The 23271-nt window shown below is 41.7% G+C and overlaps 1 long non-coding RNA gene across 2 annotated transcripts; it reads right to left on the minus strand.

Annotated features, from left to right (window-relative positions):
* Positions 1 to 1944: 1944 nt before the first annotated feature.
* Positions 1945 to 23120, minus strand: LOC142761279 (uncharacterized). Of its 2 annotated transcripts, none has more exons than XR_012883590.1 (3): positions 23020 to 23120; positions 19073 to 19150; positions 1945 to 2292 (listed from the first exon to the last, which is right to left on the minus strand). It is a non-coding gene; the product is annotated as an uncharacterized LOC142761279 (long non-coding RNA). The 2 variants fall into 2 exon arrangements; XR_012883591.1 differs by having other exon boundaries at positions 19025 to 19150.
* Between the last annotated feature and the right edge of the window lie 151 nt (positions 23121 to 23271).

Consider the following 23271-nt stretch of genomic DNA (forward strand, 5'->3'; position numbering starts at 1 on the left):
TCATTTCTTATGATGTTCTGTGCTGTCAAAAGGCGGCGCGTAAAAAGGACGCCCGCGTCAAAGAAGTGCCTGTCACTTCTTCAGACGTAAATGGAGCCGTTTTCCATGGAAAAACAGCTCCAATTACGTCCGTAATGGACGCAGCAAAAGACGCCTGCACATGCCATTACAGCTAAAATTACGGTGCTGTTTTCTCCTGAAAACAGCACCGTAATTTCAGCTGTAACGGACGCTGCCGTGTGAACAAACCCTAAATAGAGACCTTCATTACATGGCTATGCCCCCTCAGCCATCTTTCCCTATTGACTTGGACAAGTGATTGGGCACAAAATTTACCTACTTTTTTTCATGGGAAATCTTAGAATAGGGATTCCATTCATAGATCTGTGTGCCTTTCACTGTCTTACAAAAGTCCCCAAGGACTACTGATGGAACCCATTGACTTACAATGTGTTCAGATAAGGTTCAGTCTTTGTTTCCGTTGTTTTGACGGCAAAAATAGCGCTACATGCAAATCTGCTAGAACTGGCGCCTCCAATGCAGATGTGAAGACTAATATAATGTTTGAATCTGTTAGACAATCCATCTCTGATCAAATGAGAAGCACCCTACGAGCACAGCCAGACTTGGCAGAGTTTTTCCCTTGCAAATGTTGGTGCAGATTTGGGGCAATTACGCAACGAATCTGCACCAACATTTGCATATTTGACAGGTAATTCAGACGTTGCAGAAAAGACAGCGGACTTGCCACAGATTTCAGTTTTTGCATTGCAAAGGCTGAAATCCGCAGTGAAATTCCGCTTCTTCTCCGCCACAGACAGTGCATGCTGTGGAGGGAAAATTCCGCACTGCAGCCTATGGTCCGCAGCGGAGTTTTCCGCAACGTCTGAACTAACTTACCTAAAAATGTATTGAAACAACTGTAAAAACGTCCGCTGGAGAATTCCACTGTGGACTGTCCACAGTGGAATTCCACAGCAATTCCGCCACGTCTGGCCGTGCCCTACTTCTGTACTACTACTTCTCTAGAGATTGGGTCTAATTGATCAAAACTGACAAAAAAAACTGTCCTTGTTGCCCATAGCAACAATCAGAGCTCAACTTAAACTGCTCTGGAGAAATGAAAGCTGTACTGTGATTGGTTGATATAGGTAACAAGGCCAGTTTTACAGTTAGACCGTTTTGATAAATGAGGCCCGACATCTTTGTCTTTTCGCAAAAAAAAAAAATGCATCAAAAACTGCACCAAGCTGCATTGTGTGGACATGACCTAAAGGCTAGATTCACACAGGCAATTTTTAGAGCCAAACACAGGAGTAGATACCAGAAAACAGGAGCAACAGAAGTCCTCTCTTTAGGCTGGAATCACACATCAAAATGTAAAAAACGCATCTGGTGTGGATTGTGCCTGCGGAAGTACCTGTGGTTTTGATGCAGATTTTCTGTACCAAATTACGCAACGTGCGCATGTAGCCTAGAGGCTTGTCCACACCTGACGGAACTGCTGCAGAAAATTTCTGCAGCAATTCCGTAGAAACTAGCAGAAAATCCGCTGTGGAAAAACCGCACCATTTCCTGCATTTTCTACTGCAGAAAACGGAAAGGATTTTGCTGCATTATTTTCAATTCTAGGAGATGGTGATATCTCCTCTGAAAAACGCAGCAATTCAGTTCACTTTCCGCAGCAGGAATTGACATGCCGCAGTACGAAAAATACGCACCGCAGGTGAATTTCTGCACAGAAATTTTATGCAGCATGTGGATGAAATTTGTTAAATCTCATCCACTTTGCTGCAATTCCGACTGAAAATATGCAGCAATTCCGTTACGTGTGGACAAGGCCTTACAGTGGTTACTATCTCCATATAATAAATGTAACATATAACATATGTGTAAATATACCTCCATCTCTTAACCATAAACGTCCAATAAATATGTGGAATCAATCATACAAATGCCGTACCCTGTTCATAGAATCAGATATACAATCATCCATCACCACCAGTCAGCGCACTTTACTTTGTATTGTGCAAGTCCCATGTAGAAAGTGGCATCTGGATGCTTGCACCTTTGTTGAGAAGACCTGATTGCAAGAGAGACAATCCAGTGTTAAAAGGAGTTCCCTTGTTGATCTGCCTGGCTTCTTTCAGGCATGGAGCAGCTGGAGCGTGATGTTCAGTGTCTGAAGAGAGCTCTAAAGTATAGTGCTTTGCAGTGCATTCCTGAAATCACAGGATATCTGGTGAGAATGTCTTGTGGCAATGACTTCTTTCTTGACTTCTCACTTGTTATCTGGAACATAAATAAATAACAAAATATATTAGTAACACAATAATTAGCCACTATATTATATATGATCTCAATCCGAAAGTCCAGAAACAGAAGTGGATCCAAAAGGAAGGAAAGGTGAAAATAAAAAACACTGACGCATCTCCTTTTTTTTGTATCCACTCCTGTGTTTGGCTAAAAAGATTCCGCCGCAAAAAAAAACCAACAAACTTTCAGCCCAGCCATTGTCATAGTGACGCCTGCTTCTGTTCTCCACCCATGTTTCATCCCATGCGACTGCTGCAGTCAATCACAGGCTGCAGCGGTCACATGTGCTGCGGGACCGCTAATGGCATGACAATGGCCGGGTAAGTATAGACTTTTTTTTTTCATGCACTGGTTTCCACCCCAAAAACTGCACCACAATTTGGTGCGGTTTTTCGGGCGGAATTTGCTGCGGGTCCCAGATTTGATATGCAGCGTACTTTTACGCAACGTACCCGACCCATGGGAACCCAGCCTAAACAGGCTTTTCTGTATTCTGTAAGTTCCTCCCAGTAGTGGATTTAACAAATTACTAATATATTAATAAATACAGCTGCTAAGGTTTTACAATCAAAACGTAGATCAGCTGACTGTTCCTATGCCAGCAATACCAGAATAAAAGACGATGGCAAACAGACATCATTGCATAAAACCTCATTTTATTCACCACGTGTTCATTGATGTTTCGGCTCATACTAGAGCCTTTCTCAAACGGAGGCAAAACGTCACAAAAACACATGGCGTAAATTAACTGGGGACTTTTTTTTTTTTTTTTGCAAAAAAGTCTGTTAGCTGTGGCCTTTTCCATTATATATAGATTTTGGATAAGGGACTGATCCAAGCCTGGTGGTAACATTGAAAATTATTACCCCTTAATACCGAAGGTGTTTTAAACCTTAGTGACCAGAGCAATTTTCGCAGTTTTGCTATTCACAGATGTAACGCAGTATTAGGCTGGGTTCACACCACCTATTTTCAGACGTAATGGAGGCGTTTTACGCCTCGAATTACGTCTGAAAAAACGGCTCCAATACGTCGGTAAACATCTGCCCATTACTTTCAATGGGCTTTACGATGTACTGTGCCGACGACCTGTCAATTTACGCGTCGCTGTCAAAAGACGGCGCGTAAAATTACAGCCTCGTCAAAAGAAGTGCAGGACACTTCTTGGGACGTAATTGGAGCCGTTTTTCATTGACTCCAATGAAGAACAGCTCCAAATTACGGCCATAAAAGACGCCCCGCAAAACGCGAGTACATGCAATTACGTCAGAAATTCAGGAGCTGTTTTCTCCTGAAAACAGCTCAATAATTTCAGACGTAATTGAAGTTATCGTGTGCACATACCCTAACTCTGTATGTGTTTTATGTATCAATGTGAATTTTGCACTGTTTTCTTGGGACATGTAGTGCTTCCTTTTTGTGGTATATATGTATAGGTAACATTTTTGTTACTTTTTTTTTATAGACGCGGAAAGACAGAAAAAAAAGAAAAATTTGGATTTTTCATCATTTAAAATGTAACAGTTTGAAAATAAAAGTAATTGTATCATACAAATGTATACACATTCTGCTATTCCTCCCGTGTACGTTAATACCAAATATGTGTGTCTCATCTATTATATGGACCCGTTATAGGGCATATCATAGAAGGAGTCCATTTTGGCTTTTGGAGGCCTGTCACACCAGAATTAATTTTAGTGCACCATGCTGCATTTGCCATAGTACTGGAGTGGCAGACTGTCAGAATTTACCAAAAATGACCACAGTACAAAAAAATACACACCCCAAATTCTATTTCTAGCGGTTCAATTTCTGTTTTAACCCTTCATACTTTTTACAGAAATTGGCCAAACTTGGGCCAAGTAAATGTAAATTGCATTTTTTTTTATAAAAGTGTCACTTTTCTTAAGCCATTTCGTAACACCATATGACATACTGGTAACAGTGACACCTTTCCACATTCTATTTCTCCCGTGTACGGCGATACCAAATATGTGTGTCTAATCTATTATATGGACCCGTTATAGGGCATATCATAGAAGGAGTCCATTTTGGCTTTTGGAGGCCTTTTTATGCCAGAGCTGATTTTAAGGAACCACGCTATATTTGCCGTGGTACTGCAGGTCATTTTGACAAGTATAAATGTCCTGCTAATATTCATCTAGTGGTATAGTGAGTATTTTTAATAGGTGGAAAGAAATAAAAATTGTTTTTTCCAGAAAATACAGTATTGCTGCATTTTTACAGTGAAACATTATCCAATGAGCAGCCCTCCCTTTTGGTTCTCCCTACAAAAACGGTGTGAAAGTAAATGAGTTAATAATGTGGGACTGTATGATAAATTTCAAAGAATGGATAGTTACAGAGACCAGGATTAGAGGGACATGTAGGGCAATAAAATCGCGTGTCCCTTCGTATGCCATTTTTGCTGCACACTCTGCATCGCTTTTGGGGGTATTGTTTTTCTTTCAGTAGCCGGCACAGGGCATGCAAAGTGACGTTCCACAAGCCGTCGGACATCTTCTGCCTCATGGCTGTGTCTGGGGTCAGGGGACGCAAATAAAAGGTGTTCAATTATGTTCTCCAGAAATTGAAAAAATTTATTTTGCCCATTTGATTTTTTGTACAGCACAAAGCCGTTGAATGCTGCCATCTGAATAAGGTGGATGGCCACCTTTTTATACCAGGCGCGGGACTTTCTTTGCACCAGGTATGGCTGTAAAGCCTGGTCAGACAAATCCACTGCCCCCATGAATTTATTATACTTGGTGATGCAGACCGGCTTCTCTTTATCAGAGGTGGCACCACGTTCCCTCACTGTCACTTTTGTGTCTGTGTGGACAGTGCTTAGCATGAACACATCCTTGCGGTCATTACATTTTATTGCAAGGTTTCCACTGCAAAGACCACTTGATTCCCCCCTTCTCAGGCGTTTTCTCACCAGCTCCTGTGGCAAGCCCCTTCTGTTTTTGCGGATTGTTCCGCAAGCCCCTGTGTCTGCAGCATGCAGGTGCTTGTACAAGGGGACGCTGGCATAGAAGTTATCAGTGTATAACTGATAACACTTATTCAGCAGAGGCTGCATCAAGTCCCAGACTATTTTGCCACTGCATCCTAGCTCACTGGGACATCCTGGGGGGGTTAATATCACGGTCTTTGCCTTCATAAATTCTAAAGGCAGATGTGTAGCCTGTACCGCTCTCACTGAGCTTGTAGATTTTAACCCCATATTTTGCTCTCTTTGAGGGGATGTACTGGCGGAATGAGAGCCTGCCTTTGTAACTCATCAGCGATTCATCCACCGGGGTTGTGCACCGGCATAAATGACTCCTCCAAAATTTTTATCAGGGTCCTTATTTTACACAGGCGGTCACGGCCTGGATCACTACGAATGGGGGGGGCTGGTGATTGTCGTTAAAATGAAGGAAGCGCATTAGCACTTCATATCTGCTTCTGGTCATAACGGCTAGAAAAACAGGTGGCAGGTGTAGGGCTTGTTGCCCAATATGACCGGATTGAGGGCTTTTTCACTAACCCAATGTTGAGGATGAGCCCCAAATTTTTTTTAAGTTCCCCAGTATTTGTGGGGTGCCACTGCTTTGCATAGGAGGACGTTGCCTTTTCAGCAAAGAATTGGCGAGCATGCAGATTGGTTTGGTTAACAACCAGCTACAATAGTTAATCTGTAATGAATATTTGTAAAACATTTTCCACGTTAATATTTATCCCTGGTGTGGCAATAAATTCTGGGATATTAGTGGAAAATAACTCTGTGGGTACCCACTCAATATATTCTGGGGGAATAGAGTGGGCCGTGTTTTGTGGTACTTCTGCGACATGCCTTGTGCTTGTGGACTCTGCAGCGACACTTGCATTTGCAGAAAGCGTATCACTGTCGTCGCTATCACTGGTAGACAACATTTCTACCTCGGACGCGGTTTCTGTATCACTTTCATCAGTCAGAAATTGACATGGCGTATGCCTCTTCCACCGTGAACCTTCTATGGGCCATTGTAATTACACACACGTGCAACAAAGACTGTAACCAGACGCACACGCAGACAAATGTATTATTTTTTCTTTACTTTTTTGTTTTTTTTCACAGACAAAAATACACGGACGTCACAAAAGCACGCTTCACAAAAAACTGATGTCAAACAAACACGTAGACTATAAAACTTTTTTTTACACAAAAAATACACAGACGTCACCCACGTACGCTACAAAAACTCTAGGCTAACCTTAGACTAAAGTAAACCTAGGCTAACCCTAGACTAAACCTAGGCTAACCCTAGATTAAACCTAGGCTAACTCTAGACTAATTCTAGAATAGAACCTAGAATAGAACCTAGAATAACACCTAAGGATAACCCTAGCCTAGGTATACAATTGAAGTTTATATAAAGTATATATATTAGATTTTTTGGTAATTTTGTGTCTTTGGTGTCACTGTAAAATTCTCTCTCAGTCTCTTCTCATACAAAGCAATAAGTGCAAGGAGAGACAGGGAGGAGAAACACATTGTTTACATTTTGTGATCACTGTGAATGGTTCTCACAGTGATCACATGAACGGAGACCACTGTTATTGGTCTCCGATCATCACTCTGAAGCCAAGGCTGTTGCTAACAGCCTTGGCTTCAGAGGCAGATTATGCAATCCCTGCGAAAACCGCTCCGATGCGGCCGGCACTTGCTATTGAGTGCCGCATCTGAGGGGTTAAATACGATTGGAGACCACTGCTAGTGGTCTCCGATCGTTGACCTGAAGCCCGAGGCTGTTACCAGCAGCCCGGACTTCAGATCCCCGCAAAAACAGCTCCGATGCGGCCCCCTCCCAAACCACTCAGTGCGGCACTTGCTATTGAGTGCCGCATCTGAGGGTTTAAATATGATCGGAGACCACTGCTAGTGGTCTCCGATCGTTGCCCTGAAGCCCGAGGCTGTTACTAACAGCACGGGCTTCAGCAGCACCCCGCACGATGCGGGGAAAGTTCTTCTGAAATGTCGACGTGAAAAGCCGACACTTCAGAAGAACTACCCTAAACGACCGACGTAAAAACACTATACGCCGGTCGTTAAGGGGTTAATTGGTGTAATACGTTTATATTGCTGATTATCAGGATCTAAGGCATATTTATAAACAGGGGTGTACCTACAAGGGGGACAGAGGTAGCAGTCGCACTCAGGCCCTGGTGCCCAGTATTGTCACTAGTATTATAAATGACACATGGTAGGTGGGGGCCAAATGACACATTTTGCATTGGGACCCAGGAGCCTCTAGTTGCGCCTCTGTTTATTAATGTAATTGCATCACTTTTATGGCACAAATGCATAGAAAAGTATAGAGTGTAGGCTGACTGCCATATTTTCAAGCTTTGCACATTTTTCTGTTGCTTGCTTGCAAAGTGTCTTCCAAATCTCATGCAGTCACTTCAATGGGTCACTGTGAGCCACTGCTACAAGTGTGTCAGCGATTCACAGTGTGAGCATGAGTAAAGCAAAGTAATAGGAAGCAGCACTCTATATGTGCACATGATAACTGCAATTACGGCTGAAATTACGGAGCTGGTTTCAGGAGATGCCACGTGTGTATGAAAGGGGCATGAAATAAAACCACAACATACGTTTGTGTCCCCCCAAATCAGGGCTTTGCATAACAGAATGCTCTCGAATTTATAATTAATCAATAAATGACAAATTGTATTTATGCCTTTTGCAGTTTCCCATGATGCCCATTTAAATGTAATTTCATTTAATAATTTTTGGGCACCTTATCTCATTACACAATTGCTCACTTGCGCACTATTTGGAAATAAAAAACCCAAAAACAAAACAAAATAAAACAAATAAAAAAAACTCATTACACCCCTATATGAATACTATTAGGGATCTAATTCTATAAATTGTGGAATATATGTTCTAGCTCTTCGCAGCTTATAGAAACATGAAATTGTGGCCAAAAATCATCCAAGTAAAACTAGGCCTTAAAAGGTGCACCTTCAATTTGGGGCACTGCTATGAGTGAAAGAAATATTAAGGTGCATTTCTCTTAGGATGTTAGAAGTACGCAGGGCTGCAATACTCTTAGTTCAAACACCACAAAAAAATATTGTGCCATTTGGCAAATAGTGTTCACTGAATTCATAAGGGGAGCGCTTCCCTCGCCCTCTCATCAGTGATTGATGGGCTGCCATGTATCTCCATGTATACACAGTAACCATTGATGTGCAGTGAGAGGGGCACAGGGATTGTTGCTCTCATGAATAGTATGAAGACAGATCCATTTTAAAGGGATTGACTTTGTGAGATTTAAATGGAAGCCGGCAAATGATCAGCTGAAGACTGTGGTTCCAGCTTCTCTAAGGCCTAATTCAGACGAACGTGTCAGTTTTGCGTCCGCAAAAAACGGACCGTATTTCAGTTCCATGTAGTATCAGTGTGCTTGCCGTGTGGCATCAGTGTTTATTTTTTCTCATCATTTCTTTAGCAACTAGTGTGTGAAAAACATGGATAGCACACAGATGTCGTCCGTGTGCTGTCTGTGTTTTTTAACTGGTTCCCGACCGCTGGCTGTATTTTTACGGCCAGCGGTCAGGGTCCTTAAAACCCGAGCCATAGACTTTTTACGGCTCGGGTTTTAACATGCTGCCCGCGCGATCGGGCAGCTGAATGTCGGGTCTCTGGCTGTCAGTGACTGCCGGGGACCCTGAGGAGAAGATAGAAGCAGCTTTCACTGCTTCTGTCTTCTCCGATGTGTTTTTACACAGCGTTCAATGAACGCTGTGTATAGGAATAGAGACAGCAGCAGCGGCCGCGCCGCTGTCTCTATTCCTCCCGGTGATCATGTGACTGGTCACATGACCGCCGGGTCCCGTTAGTGACAGACTGCTGCTGGGTCTTACAAGACCCAGCACAGCCCTATTAGTGACAATCGTCACTATGAGAGGGCTGATTTCCCCTGTAACTGGGGCTGCTGTGCAGCTCCAGTTACAGTGGAAAAGATGGTGTAAAAGAAAGAAAAAATATATATAAAGTTCCCCAAAGGTCTTTTTTGACCTTTGGGGGACAGACCATAGTAATAAAAAAATAATAAAGTAAAGTGCAAAAAAAAATTTAATAATAAATACACATAAAATACCCACCCCAAAAAAACATGTTCCCCCCGCCAATCATTGTTGTAACGCTAGCGCTGACCCAATTACCCTAATATAGACATGTAATATATTAAAATTTACGGTAGACAATGACGATCACAAATAAAAGGTCTATTTTAGGTTAAAACTATGTTATTACCCCCAAAAAATAGCTGAAACGTAAAAAAGCTTATTTTTTTACTATTATTTTCAAACTTTATGAATAAAAATTCTAAAATCGCAAAAAAGGTGTGTATAAAAATGATAAAAAATGAAACCTGCATTGTCTACGGAAAAAACGTCTCAAAAATCACGTCGTTAGCCCAACAAATAAAAACGTTATAGCCATTTAACTAACACGTGCTAAAAATGGCTAAACGGTGTCTGGTCCTGAAGGCGCAAAATAGCCCGGTCCTGAACTGGTTAAGCACCCATTGACTTCAATGGGCAACGTGGTCCACGAAAACGTACTAAAATAGGACTTGCAGTGAGTTTCACGCAACGGACACATGCTGTGTGAAAAACCACGGACATTTGAATAGCCCTATTGAATTGCATAGGTCCGTCTGCTGTCCGTTTTTTTAACAGACCGCACACGGACGTATAATACGGTCATCTGAATTAGGCCTAACTCCTGATGATCAGTGGCCACTGAAGCGTAAATGTTGTGTTACATGCAGGGGCGTAGATAAAGGCTCATAGGACCTTGGGAAAAATTTCTTCTTGTGCCCCCCCCCAAACTTATCACGTCTGACGGCCGCAGCCCACTCGGAACTTTCAGCTGCATTGTTAGGTCTCTTAACCCCTAGGCACACCACGACGCAACTGTACGTCCGGGTGACCAGTGTCTTAGCGCACTGGGTCTTACAGTTAGGCGCAGTTCCCGGTGCACACTGTCGGCGACAGTGTGCATCGGGAACTGGGAGGCCAGCTGTCCCTGACAGCTGACACTCCACTGTATGACGATCAGCGGCTGATTTCCGCTGATTTCAGCAATTAACCCCTTAATTGCGGTGATCGATTGCGATCTCCGCATGTAGGGGGTTTGTAGCACATCAGCAGCCCCCATGCAATCGTGGGGGCTGCTGATGCTTGTGATGGCACCCGGGGGCCAGACAACGACCTCCGAGTCTGCCATGTATGCAAGCCTATGAGGATCAGCCTCTGGCTGGTCCTCGTAGACTAAGGCTGGGTTCACACGACCTATTTTCAGGCGTATTCGAGGCGTTTTACACCTCGAATTACGCCTGGAAAGATGGCTGCAATACGTCGGCAAACATCTGCCCATTGCTTTCAATGGGTTTGCCAATGTACTGTGCCGACGACCTGTCATTTTACCCGTCGCTGTCAAAAGACGACGCGTAAAATTACAGCCTCGTCAAAAGAAGTGCAGGACACTTCTTGGGACGTTTTTGGAGCCGTTTTCTCATAGACTCTATTGAAAACAGCTCCAAAAACGGCTGGAAAAACAGCGAAAACGGCGCAAAAAACGCAGCGAAAATCGCGAGTTGCTCAAAAAACGTCTGAAAATCAAGTGCTGTTTTCCGTTGAAAACAGCTCCGTATTTTCAGACGTTTTTGGCTCAGCGTGTGAACATACCCTAAGGGTATGTGCACACACACTAATTACGTCCGTAATTGACGGACGTATTTCGGCCGCAAGTCCCGGACCGAACACAGTGCAGGGAGCCGGGCTCCTAGCATCATAGTTATGTACGATGCTAGGAGTCCCTGCCTCGCTGCAGGACAACTGTCCCGTACTGTAATCATGTTTTCAGTACGTGACAGTTGTCCTGCAGCGAGGCAGGGACTCCTAGCATCGTACATAACTATGATGCTAGGAGCCCGGCTCCCTGCACTGTGTTCGGTCCGGGACTTGCGGCCGAAATACGTCCGTCACTTACGGACGTAATTAGTGTGTGTGCACATACCCTAACTGTCAGAGTGACTGTGACGTCACACTGACAGTTGGAATATATTACACTACCTAGGTAGTGTAATGTATTCTAGCAGCGATCAGAAGGGCAGGTAAAAAAAGAAAGTGTAAAAAGTAAAAAAAAAAAAGGGTAAAAAAGTTAATAAAAATGTTTTAGAAAAGTGTAAAAATAAAAGATTTTTTTTCCTATAAGTCTCTTATTATAGGAAAAAGATGAAAACGTTAAAAAACAGTACACATATTTGTTATCACCGCGTTCGTAACGACCCAATCTATAAAACGATAATGTTATTTGTACCGCACAGTGAACGCCGCAAAAAAACTAACTAAAAACAATGCCAGAATCACTATTTTTTTGTCAACACCCCTCCCAAAATATAGAATAAAAAGTGATCAAAAAGTCGCATGTACCACAAAATAGTACCAATAAAAACTGCAACCCGTCCCGCAAAAAACAAGCCCTTACACCGCTTTTTTGACTGAAAAATAAAAAAAGTTACGGCTCTCAGAATATGGTGACACAGAAAATAAATTATTTTATAAAGAAGTGATTTTATTGTGCAAACGCTACAAAAATAAAAAAAACGATATGGTAACCATATGGCATCGCCGTAATCGTAAATAATAATAATAATCGTAAAGTAAAATTGTCATTTATAGCGCATTATGAACACCGTCAGAAATAAAGAATTTATAACGCCAAAATCACTGTTTTTTGGTCACCAAAGCTCTAAATAAAATGTAATAAAAAGTGATCAAAAACTAAAATGAAAAAGCAAAAAAGGATCAGTCCTGCAAAGGTTAATTGATTTCTATTAAAAAAAATAATTATTACCACATGTGGGGTATTGTCATAGTCGGGAGAGATTGCATTACAAATTTAGTGTGACTTTTTCTCCTTTATCCCTTGTGAAAATGAAAAAATTCAACATTTTAGTGGATAAAAATGTTTATATTCATTTTCACGGCCTAATTCTACTAAATTCTGCAAAAAACCTGTGTGGTATAAATGCTTACTATGCCCCTAGAAAAATTCCTTGAGGAGTGTAGTTTCCCAAATGGGGTCACTTTTGGGGAGTTTCCACTGGTCCCTAAAGGGCGTTGCAATCGCGACATGGCACTAAAAACCAATCCAGCAATTACAGCGCTCCAAAATCTAAATGGCGCTCCCTCCCTTCTAAGCCCTACTGTGTGTCCAAACATCAGTTTATTACCACATTTGGGGTATTTCCGTAATCGGCAGAAGATGCTTTACAAATGTTGGGGTGCATTTTCTTCATTATTACTTGTAAATATTAAAAATGTCTATGTTTTTTCAGAAAAAAAAGTAGATTTTCATTTTCACAGACTAACTCCAATAAATATAGCAAAATACCTGTGGGGTCAAAGTGCTAACTATACCCCTAGATAAATTCCTTGAGGGGTCTACTTTCCAAAATGGGGTCACTTTTGGGGAGTTTCCACTGTTTTGGCACCACAAGACCTCTTCAAACCCGACATGGTGCCTAAAATATAATTTAAAAATAAGCAGGCCCCAAAATCCTGTAGGTGCTCCTTTGCTTCTGAGGCCGGTGTTTCGGTCCATTAGGACACTAGGGCCACATGTGGGATATTCCTAAAAACTGCAGAACCTGGGCAATAAATATAGAGTTGTATTTCTCTGGTAAAACCTTCTGTGTTACAGAATTTTTTTTATTACAAATTAATTTCAGCAAAAAAAAAATAAATAAATTTGTGCATTTCCCGTCTACATTGCTTTATTTCCTGTGAAACGCCTAAAGGGTTAAGAAACTTTCTAAATGCTGTTTTGAATACTTTGAGGGGTGCAGTTTTTAAAATGGGGTGATTTATTGGGGGATTCTAATATATAAGGCCCTCAAAACCACTTCAGAACTAAACTGGTCCCTGTAAAAATAGCCTTTTGAAATTTTCTTGAAAATGTGAGAAATTGCTGCTAAAGTTCTAAGCCTTGTAACGTAACGTCCTAGAAAAATAAAAGGATGTTCAAAAAAACGATGCAAATATAAAAGTAGACATATGGTAAATGGTAACTAGTGACTATTTTGTGTGGTATTACTATCCGTTTTACAAGCAGAACATTTTTCCACTATCATAAAGTACAATATGTCACGAGAAAACAATCTAAGAATCGCTTGGATAGGTAAAAGCATTACGGAGTTATTACCACATAAAGTGACACGTCAGATTTTAAAAAATCGGCTGTGCCACAAGGCCAAAACAGGCTGCGTCCTAAAGGGGTTAAGTGACCCATTGATGGAGCACTAGCAGCCAGGGATGTTACTAGAGTCTTAAAAGATCAGGCCTCCAATGCCTATGTTCAAATACTGTTATGTGAGCCGCACATACAACATTCTGACGCTGGACAGCATCAGGACCCAGTGCTGCGCCCCAAACCGAAGAGAATCTGACTCTGGAGCGAGTAAGGTAAGTATATGGAGATATTAGTGTAGCAATAGGGGCCTATGCAGTTTACCACTCAGACCTCAATTTCTACAGTAACCGTGGACAGATGTGGTGCAGGCCCATGGCTTTAGGGCTCAGTTATAACTGCGACCACTGCGACTTCTATAGCTACGCCACTGCCCTGACCCAAACCGAATTAGAGTTATGTGACAGCTTGATAGACAACAAAATTCTTGAAATATCAGTAGGGCATATCTGTGCGCCTAGGTAAGCTTCCCTGGACTCACCTAGTCGCTAAAGTCAAGCCTGTTGTCCGGTCTCACCGTAGTAGAAGCAGAGACATAGATTTCTTCAATGAGCACGGTCAGTTATAGGTATTGTTACCCTGATCTGCATGGGTTCCGCAGCAGATTATTGCACCGCCCGACATCCCTGCCACCCCAGACAAGAGTCTCATGTGACGGCTGGACCACAGAGAGGTAAGTACATTACATCAGAACTTCCCTTCCCAGAGGAACTGCATTGTTAGCAAAGGGGGAAATGGGCCCATGGGTCTTGGAAAGGGCATCAAGGAAAAATAAAACAGCAGGCCCTTCTTTATTGAGTGGCAAAATCCAAAGTTAGAAGACAGGGGGCACAATAACAAAGATCAACATGGCCCCCAAATTATAAGTACACCACAGATGACAAAGCTATATCTGTAATATGGAAATATTTACTAAAACAGTACGTTTTACCCATATTTATATCCTTCGCCTCTCTTTTAACACCTCCAACATACAGTTCCATGTGGAAAACATCACTACTATCCCTTCAGCCCCCTTCAACATACAGTCTAATCCAGCAATACCTCACTCCTCTCTCTTCACCTGCATACACGTGTAGACAAGCTGCTGCTTCCCATTATGAACAGTTCTGCAATCCGGGAGTCCCCACCTTTCCTTCCATGAGGCCCCAACCCTACCTAGCAGGAGCACAACCGAGACTGTAGGGGTTGGGTGACTGACTGACCCATGCAAAGACAGGTCAGAGAGAAAGTGGAGAAGCTACAGAAGCCTGCCAGGGATGAGGAGGAGAGAAGCCCACTCTAGACAATGGCATTTGCCAGAATTTCCAGATGGGCAGTCCAGCCGACTGCAACCTTGAATGAGATGGGCTGAAATTTTAACCCTGGGAAACCTCTTTAAGGGCTGATTTAGACGACCATGGCGTTTTTGCGCACGCAAAACACGCGGCGTTTTGCCTGCGCAAAAGCCACTTACCTGCTCCGTGAGGCAGCATCATATGATGCGCGGCTGCGTGCTTTTCGCGCAACCGCCATCATTATGACACACCATTTGGATGTTTGTAAACAGAAAAGCACGTGGTGCTTTTCTGTTTCCATTCATCCTTTTGACAGCTGTTGCGCGAAACAGGCAGTTCGCACGGAAGTGCTTCCGTGCGACCTGCGTGGTTTTCATGCACCCATTGACTTCAATGGGTGCGTGATGCGCGAAATACCCCAAGATATTGAACGTGTCGCGCTTTTTACGCAGCGGACAAACGCTGCGCAAAAAGCACGGACTGTCTGTACTGGTCCATAGACTTCTATTGGTCCATGCGTGCCGCGTGAAAACCACGCGGCCTGCACGGACGCAATTCACGGTCGTGTGAATCCGCCCTAATCCAAACGTGATCATTTTTCTTATAGAATTTTCCAACAACTTTTTCCATTCTGTAAGAATGGTTTCACACATATATTTTTTAAGTGAAATATAAAATACGCTACAAACAGCATGCTCTAGAAAAAAACGAATGTTACAAATGTATGTTCACAATGAGTCATTTGTAGGCAGAAAACATTTGATGCGTGAAAAACGCATGCTTTTTTTTTACGCGGTTTTAATTGTACACGTATTTTTATATGTTTTTTCGCTGCTTTTTTATGCAGATTCTACGCTGCTTCTGTAATTGCCATTCACTTCTATAGGAGTTACGGAAAGAGTGAAGATCAGCGAGCTACGCTGTTTTTTGATTACATGGTCGGAAAATACAAGTGCCAGTGGGAAATGAGAAAGGTACAGGGTTTAGGGGACCCCGTTCTAGAGATAGGTGCTGGTCCCAGACAGGGTTGCCAACCATCCGTAAATTTACGGACAGTCCGCAAAAAAACTGGTGTTTTTTTCTGCTGTCAGTAGTGTCTGGCTGAAAAAAAACCGCTATGGCATACTGTGTGGCACTATGTACAAGGAGGGGGGCTGTGTGGCACTATGTATAAGTGGACACTCTGGCACTATATCTACAGGGGCATTATTACTATGTGGGGGCACAGTTATTGATGGGCACTTTTATTGTGTAGAGCACTAAGGGATCATTATTATCATATGGGGCACTGAGTGGGGAGGGTGCTGGAAAAGTGAGAAAAAATCTGCAGAGAGAAGTCGTGGTTGGAATAAGTCGTCATAGTGGTTTGGACCGGAAGGAAAAAAAAAGGCAGCGTGAACGGCTCTAGTCAGAGAAAACAACCCGTGATTCACTGGATATAAATGTGTTGTTATCACTTATATGGTCTGCAGAGCTCCTGTGATAACTGACATCTACCACTATATGGTCACTACATTGTGGTTATATTTGTGCTTGCATAGTGTTTTTTTATTCTGTAACCATATGGGGGTATTATTCAGTCACTGTGGTTATGGTGTGGCGGTATTATTCAGTAACAGTAAGGGGGTATTATTCAGTCACTATGTGGTTATATTTGTGTTTGCATAGTGTTTTTTTATTCTGTAACCATATGGGGGTATTATTCAGTCACTGTGGTTATGGTGTGGTGGTATTATTCAGTAACAGTAAGGGGGTATTATTCAGTCACTATGTGGTTATAGTGTGGCGGTATTATTCAATAACAGTATGGGGGTATTATTCAGTGTCAAGATGGGTGTGTGGATCCACTGGGCCGTACAAAATTGTGCTTTTCTGTCTCCATATTTGAATGTCATTATTTTCCTGTGGTTTTCCTGCTCACATAAGACAAATAAAATAAACACAAAGCCAATCTGGAGCAGTTCTGAATGAAAAGAACAACATGTGCTAGTCCCCTAGAAAAGAAATGCTAAGAAATCTGTAACATCAAATCCCCAGGGATGCACCACCCACACTCATGAATGAGGAAGAATGAGAGAAGCATGTGTTAGGCTGGACTCACACACTGCGTTTTTAATGGCATTTTTTTCTCAGCAGGACGGACTGCTTCGGTGACAGCAGGTCCTGCATGTCTCTGACACGCAGGATCCACCTGTTATCGATCAGATCTAAGTTTGGGTTTCAGCACAAGATACAGCATCTATGTATCCAAAATACATAGAAGCTGCATCTCCAAAAGGTATTTTTATTTTATTTATTTTCTAAATAAAAAACAGCTACAAAGTTTCATTAAACACATAGACTGTTTTAATTTAAAAAAAAAAAAGTAACATCTGGGAAAACGTAACAGAAAACCCATGTAAACCTGTAGAACTTCCAAAAAGGACATACGCATCAACTTCAGTCTGACTACTCATCCCTAGCTCATAAGTCAGTCTGATTGACGTTCAGCAGTGGATATATCAAGATTTGTATAGAAAAGAGTTTATTTTTTACGATAGTTTTTCTAAATTTCCCACTTTTTAAACAAGTCTATTGTGTTTTGGTGGTGTTTTTGGGGGTCAGAGGTGTTTTGTTTTGTTTTTTCAAAACCCAGCATGCTCTGGGTAGGATGTTAGGGAGGAAAGTACAGTTAAGGTTGTGTACACATCAGCGTCGGGCTGGGTTTGACCTTTCCGTCAGAGGAACGAAAAGCCAAACGGAAACCATAGCTTATTATTATTTCAGTTACTTATATAGCGCCAACATATTATGCAGCGCTGTACAGATGTCCTCTTTTTTACTGTCCCCATTGGGGCTTACAATCTAAATTCCCTATTGGTATGTTTTTGGGATGTGGGAGGAAACTGGAGTACTCGGAGGAAACCCACACAAACACGGGGAGAACATACAAACTCCATGCAGATGTTGTCCTTGGTTAGATTTGAACCCAGGACTCCAGGCAATAGTGCTAACCACTGAGCCATAGCTTACGGTCCAACGGAACCCATGAATTCAAGTCTGATGTGAACAGGCCCTAAGGCGTCGTGCACACTTACATCACCGTTTTCACGGCCGCTTTTGACGGGTCCGTGAACCCGTTTTAGCGGCCGTGTGATTTCCGTGTTTCCGTTTGCCGAGCATGGTACTGTCCAGGGTGCTGAAAGAGTTAATGGGCTGCACTGATCGGTGGTAACTCTTTCAGCCCCCTTGACAGTACATGCTCGGCACGCGGAAAATACAATTTTAATGTAATCAAAAAAAATAAATAAGTTCATACTTACATTCCTCCTGTCCGGCCTCCAGCGATGATGTTCAATCCATGTCGCCGCTGCAGCCAATCACAGGCCGTAGTGGTGGTCACGCACGTCAGGATGACGTCAGAAGGCCGGCCAACAGGGGTGATGCTTCATCCCACGTGACCACCTCTGCAGCCAATCACAGGCTGCCGCATCACAAAAGAAGGTCGGACTGGAGGAAGAAGAGGGACTCGTCACCAAGACAACGACCGGGGACGTATGAAATGCTTTTTATTTTATTTTTAATCAGCAGCCTCTTTTCTCTATCAGTTATTGATAGAGACAAGTGGCTGCCGATTAGTGTAATATTTTTCTAATGTTTTTCTGCCCGCCCGGCGGTTGCTAGGCAACGGCTCCGTCACACACGGACAGCACACGGATGCCTTCCGTGTGCCTTCCGTTTTTTTGACGGCCCCATTGACTTGCATGGGCCTCACGGTCACGGATTCTCGGACCAAAGTAGGACATGCTCTACTTTGGATCAGAACGGAGCAACGGACCGTCGAAAAAACTGAAGTGTGCATGGGATTTAAATATGGAGTGGAAGAGAAAGGGGCATTATATGCTGATCATATGCTGCCGTTTTTGTGGGATGTAAACTTAGACTTGGGAACTGTAATGGGGTTGATTAAGGGCTTTGGATATTTTTTCTAGGGTGAAGATAAATTGGGAGAAGTCTAATTTGAAGATGGCAGGGAGAGGTAATATTAAAGTAAATGTAGGGGTACGAGTTTTAAAAAAGAAATCAAGCTTTAAATATTTAGGGGTGTATATTTCACTGAAAGTAGAGCATTATATTAGGTTAAATGTCTCACCCCTGCTGGGTAGGCTGAGGAGGAAAGTGAAGATCTGGTGTAGATTACCTATATCCATGGCAGGCCAAGTTCACTTGATTAAGATGATCTTCCTTCCCCAGATATTATTCATATTGCAGAATTCTCCTATATGGATACCAAGTAATGTATTTTAGAACCCTGGTCCCTGCATTCAGTAATAAAAGAATTTATTTGTGGGGTGAGGAGACCTCCGAGAATAAAAAGTTAAGGAATGCAACTTCCAAGTGAGGAAGGTGGATTTGCACTTCCAAATTGGTTTATTTACTTTATAGCTTCTCAGCTTAGGCTTCGGTCACATCTGCGTCGGAGGCTCCGTTAGGGGCCCCTGTCACAGATCCGGTAGGGTTTACCGGAGATTACGCTATTGTCTCCAGTAATCTCCAGGAAACCCTGCCGGATCTGCGACGGAGGCCCCTAACGGAGCCTCCGACGCAGATGTGAACGAAGCCTAAGCTGAGAAGCTATAAAGTAAACGCCAGTCTTAATAAAAGTGGTATGTATTGTTTTCTATAATTCACTATAAACTTTAAAGTAACATCTGGCTGCAGCATTTTTTACCTTAAAAATTTTTTAAAAACGCAACGAATACGCAGCAAAACACTGTGTGCATCCAGCCTAAGCCATAACGTTTTTATCCTCCATCTTATTTACTTTAAAACATTGCATAACACAGGTTAAAAGACACCTAACTTTGGGCCTGTTCACATCACCGTTGCCCTTCCGTTGAGGGGTTCCGTCGGATTAACCACTCAACGGAAAGGCAAACTGAAGCTGATTCGACCGCTATTGATTCCGTCAAAACGACGGAACCCTGTCAGAACGGTGACAGACGGAAACCATTAGCTAGGTTTCCGTCACAATTGAGTTAAATGATGAGGGAAACGGAAGCTGAGGGGTTAGCCCGACGGAAACCTCTGACGGAACCCCTCAGCGGAAACTAACGCTGATGTGAACACAACCTTACATTTCACATAACAAGGACACTTTTTTTATTTTGGGTCTAGACTTTTTATTTTTGTACGCTTCTGAAAAGTGTCATATATATATAATTTTTTTTACACAAACACACACACACACATATATATATATATATATATATATATATATATAAAGGAGTTTTATTTATTTTTATTAATGTTACCTAATTGACTCTCATTATAATAAAAACCTAAACGTCATGAATGCTTTTTCCTACGAAGATGACTACGATATCCTCTAACAGAAAAAAAGTATTCCTGACATTTTCCACATGAACATATGCCTAAAAGGCACCCTTTTGACATACATTTAGCCCTAAAACAAAAGAAACTTCAAGAATATATTTCTATTTTTTTTTACTTTTCTCGCTCAAAAAACATTCCCAAAAGGAATAAAATTATTATGAACGAGGCCATATTGAAAAAAGTACGAACTTCGTCATTTCCAATGCCAGTAAATAATCGAATAATATCAGAAATATTGAAAAGAGCTCTTGTTTTCTGTACCCTGTTGTTGCTACCAATGTTTCCTTACTCTAAGCTGTATGCTCTGGAAATTATAGCGTTAATAAAAAAAAATGTCAAAACCTGTTGACCGCATAAGAATATTAACATATGTGGCAGATTTGTTTCAGAAATTTCTGCAATTAAAAATCTGTCTTATATGTGATTAGAGTTGTTCCTGCAGCATGTGCATGGATTCAGATGTATAGAACAGTCACAGAGATGTCTGCAACAAATCTGTGGAGTGTGAATATACCCTCAGAAGTAATGCTGGATTGTAATATAGTAGTTATAATAATAATGATGCTGTGTGACAATGCATTTGTTAATATACAGTATATCTTTTTTTTTTTTTTTTTAAACACTACAGCAAATAATAATAATACTAATAATACTGCCAGCCATGGTTCTCCCAGCATATCTCTTCGATTTCAATAAGCATTGAGAATAGTCGTTATATCTACAGTTCCATCACAAATGGTTCACATAATTATGGATATTCAGTAAAAATAACAGAACAGGACAAATCTTCCCATATACTTCCATCTCTAGCAGCAAGTCACCAGCACTACATTCCCTACAGACATCTGATGATCCCAGTAGAGGTGACAATAAGCACAGCAGTGCCATAATATCAAGCCAGGGACGATAAATACATTAGTGATGCACGTGTACAATTATTCTCTAGGTCCATTCACCATTCTATTACCCATCACAATAACAATTCGTTATTTGCTGCGATCATACTTCTATATGGCACCTACAGACCCGACTGTACACAGAACACTAAATATCCGTTTTACAGAAATCCCAATATGTGCAGTAAGGAAGAAAATGAAGGCAACACAAGAACAAGGCTAAGTATAAATACGTGGAAACCAAAACATCATCTCAATAATCTACACCGAACAAGCTATTCCCCCCCCCCCCCAAACAAACTAAATCGTGTAACTAAATGGTTAATGATAATACTAATAATTAATAATAAATATTATGATCATCATTATTATTTTGCACTACTTTTGCTGGGATGAACATCAGCACCATTTAATTACCGATCTGGCGTTTGTTATGAAGAATGTCGCATATCTCGTTAGAACAGTGATCAGACTGCACTGCACACATACGGTACGGCGGATGAAGGAGACGACTATAATGAGCTTTCTATTACAGCAACCACAACAAGTATTATTATTACTGACTAAACTGCGGGTAAATATTACATGTATCACTGCTCTGAAATCTCCATGCAGGTGTGAATGCGGTCTATAGAAGTGGATTAAAAAGATATCTGTCCTTACACAATGTCCGAAGTGGAGAATATCCTACACATAACTATCTATCTATCTAATATCTATCTATCCATCTATAATCCTATCTCATATCTATCTAATATCTATCTATCTCATCTCATATCTACCTCATATCTATCTATCTCATATCTATCTCTCATCTCATATCTACCTCATATCTATCTATCTCATATCTATCTATCTATCTCATATCTATCTATCTATCTCATATCTATCTATCTATCTCATATCTACCTCATATCTATCTATCTCATATCTATCTATCTATCTATCTATCTATCTATCTCATATCTATCTATCTCATATCTACCTCATATCTATCTATCTCATATCTATCTATCTCATCTCATATCTATCTATCTATCTCATATCTATCTATCTATCTCATCTCATATCTACCTCATATCTATCTACCTTCTACATGGCTCACAGCTCAAATCTACACGCAGTAACATTGCGGTTTTGTATATGGCATGCGCTGTATATATAGAACTACATAGACTGTACAATAAATACACAATTGCGGCTGCAACATATTAGAAGTATTATTAGAATTACTTAGTCTGTTGTTTTCAGAACAAATAATAATAAATATTAAAGTCTGGACATGAAAAGCGCGGGGTTTAGAACTTCAGTCCGTGAACACACGACGCAGAACTCTTCACCATGTCTAGTGCAGAAAATACATGTATGAGCAGCAGAAGTACCGAGGCCTCGAGCTTATATGGAATACGTAGATAATATCTGTCAGGGAACTCCATTTCTTATATAAAGTGTTATTAATAATGTTATTATACGGAGATACGGCGTCGCTCAGGTGTGAGGAGAGAGATTTACCTCACGGACTGCAGCAGGGGCTGGAGACGTGCAGACAGAGCACGGGGGACAGGACTAGTAATACATTATTACTTTCATTATGAGGATATCGATGTGTCTATAGCTAGAATAATAACGATATTACAAGCTGTATGATAGAACATGGACGGGTAGTATTGAAGGGGTCACTGGTTGTGTTATGTACAGCGCGTATACTCGTCATTCCTATACAATATACCGACATACACTGGATTGTTCTCAGCTTGTTTTCCCCTTATCAATTGTTTAGGCGGAGGTTGACTATTATTCACTTGGATTACTAGACGTTCACCGTGATGGTATAAAAAAAAGTTTAAAGACTAACCAGTCACTGCTGATAGGTATCAGCTCTACTACAATGTCATACACTAGAATGAGCTCCACAGCACATCACGTCTACAAGCCGCTCTCGTGGCACAGCCCATGACCCCCGCAGCTTCTACATGTGCCCCTCCCAGCTCGCTACAACCAGTCAGGAAGGACAGCACGCACCAATGAGAGGACAAGCTGCGTATCTCCCGGCAGGCATGTGATTGGCTGAGAGGGCCGGCGGCAGAAGCTTGGCCAGCCTACTTTG

Source organism: Rhinoderma darwinii, chromosome 4 (assembly GCF_050947455.1).
Source record: "Rhinoderma darwinii isolate aRhiDar2 chromosome 4, aRhiDar2.hap1, whole genome shotgun sequence".
Taxonomy (NCBI): Eukaryota; Metazoa; Chordata; class Amphibia; order Anura; family Rhinodermatidae; genus Rhinoderma; species Rhinoderma darwinii.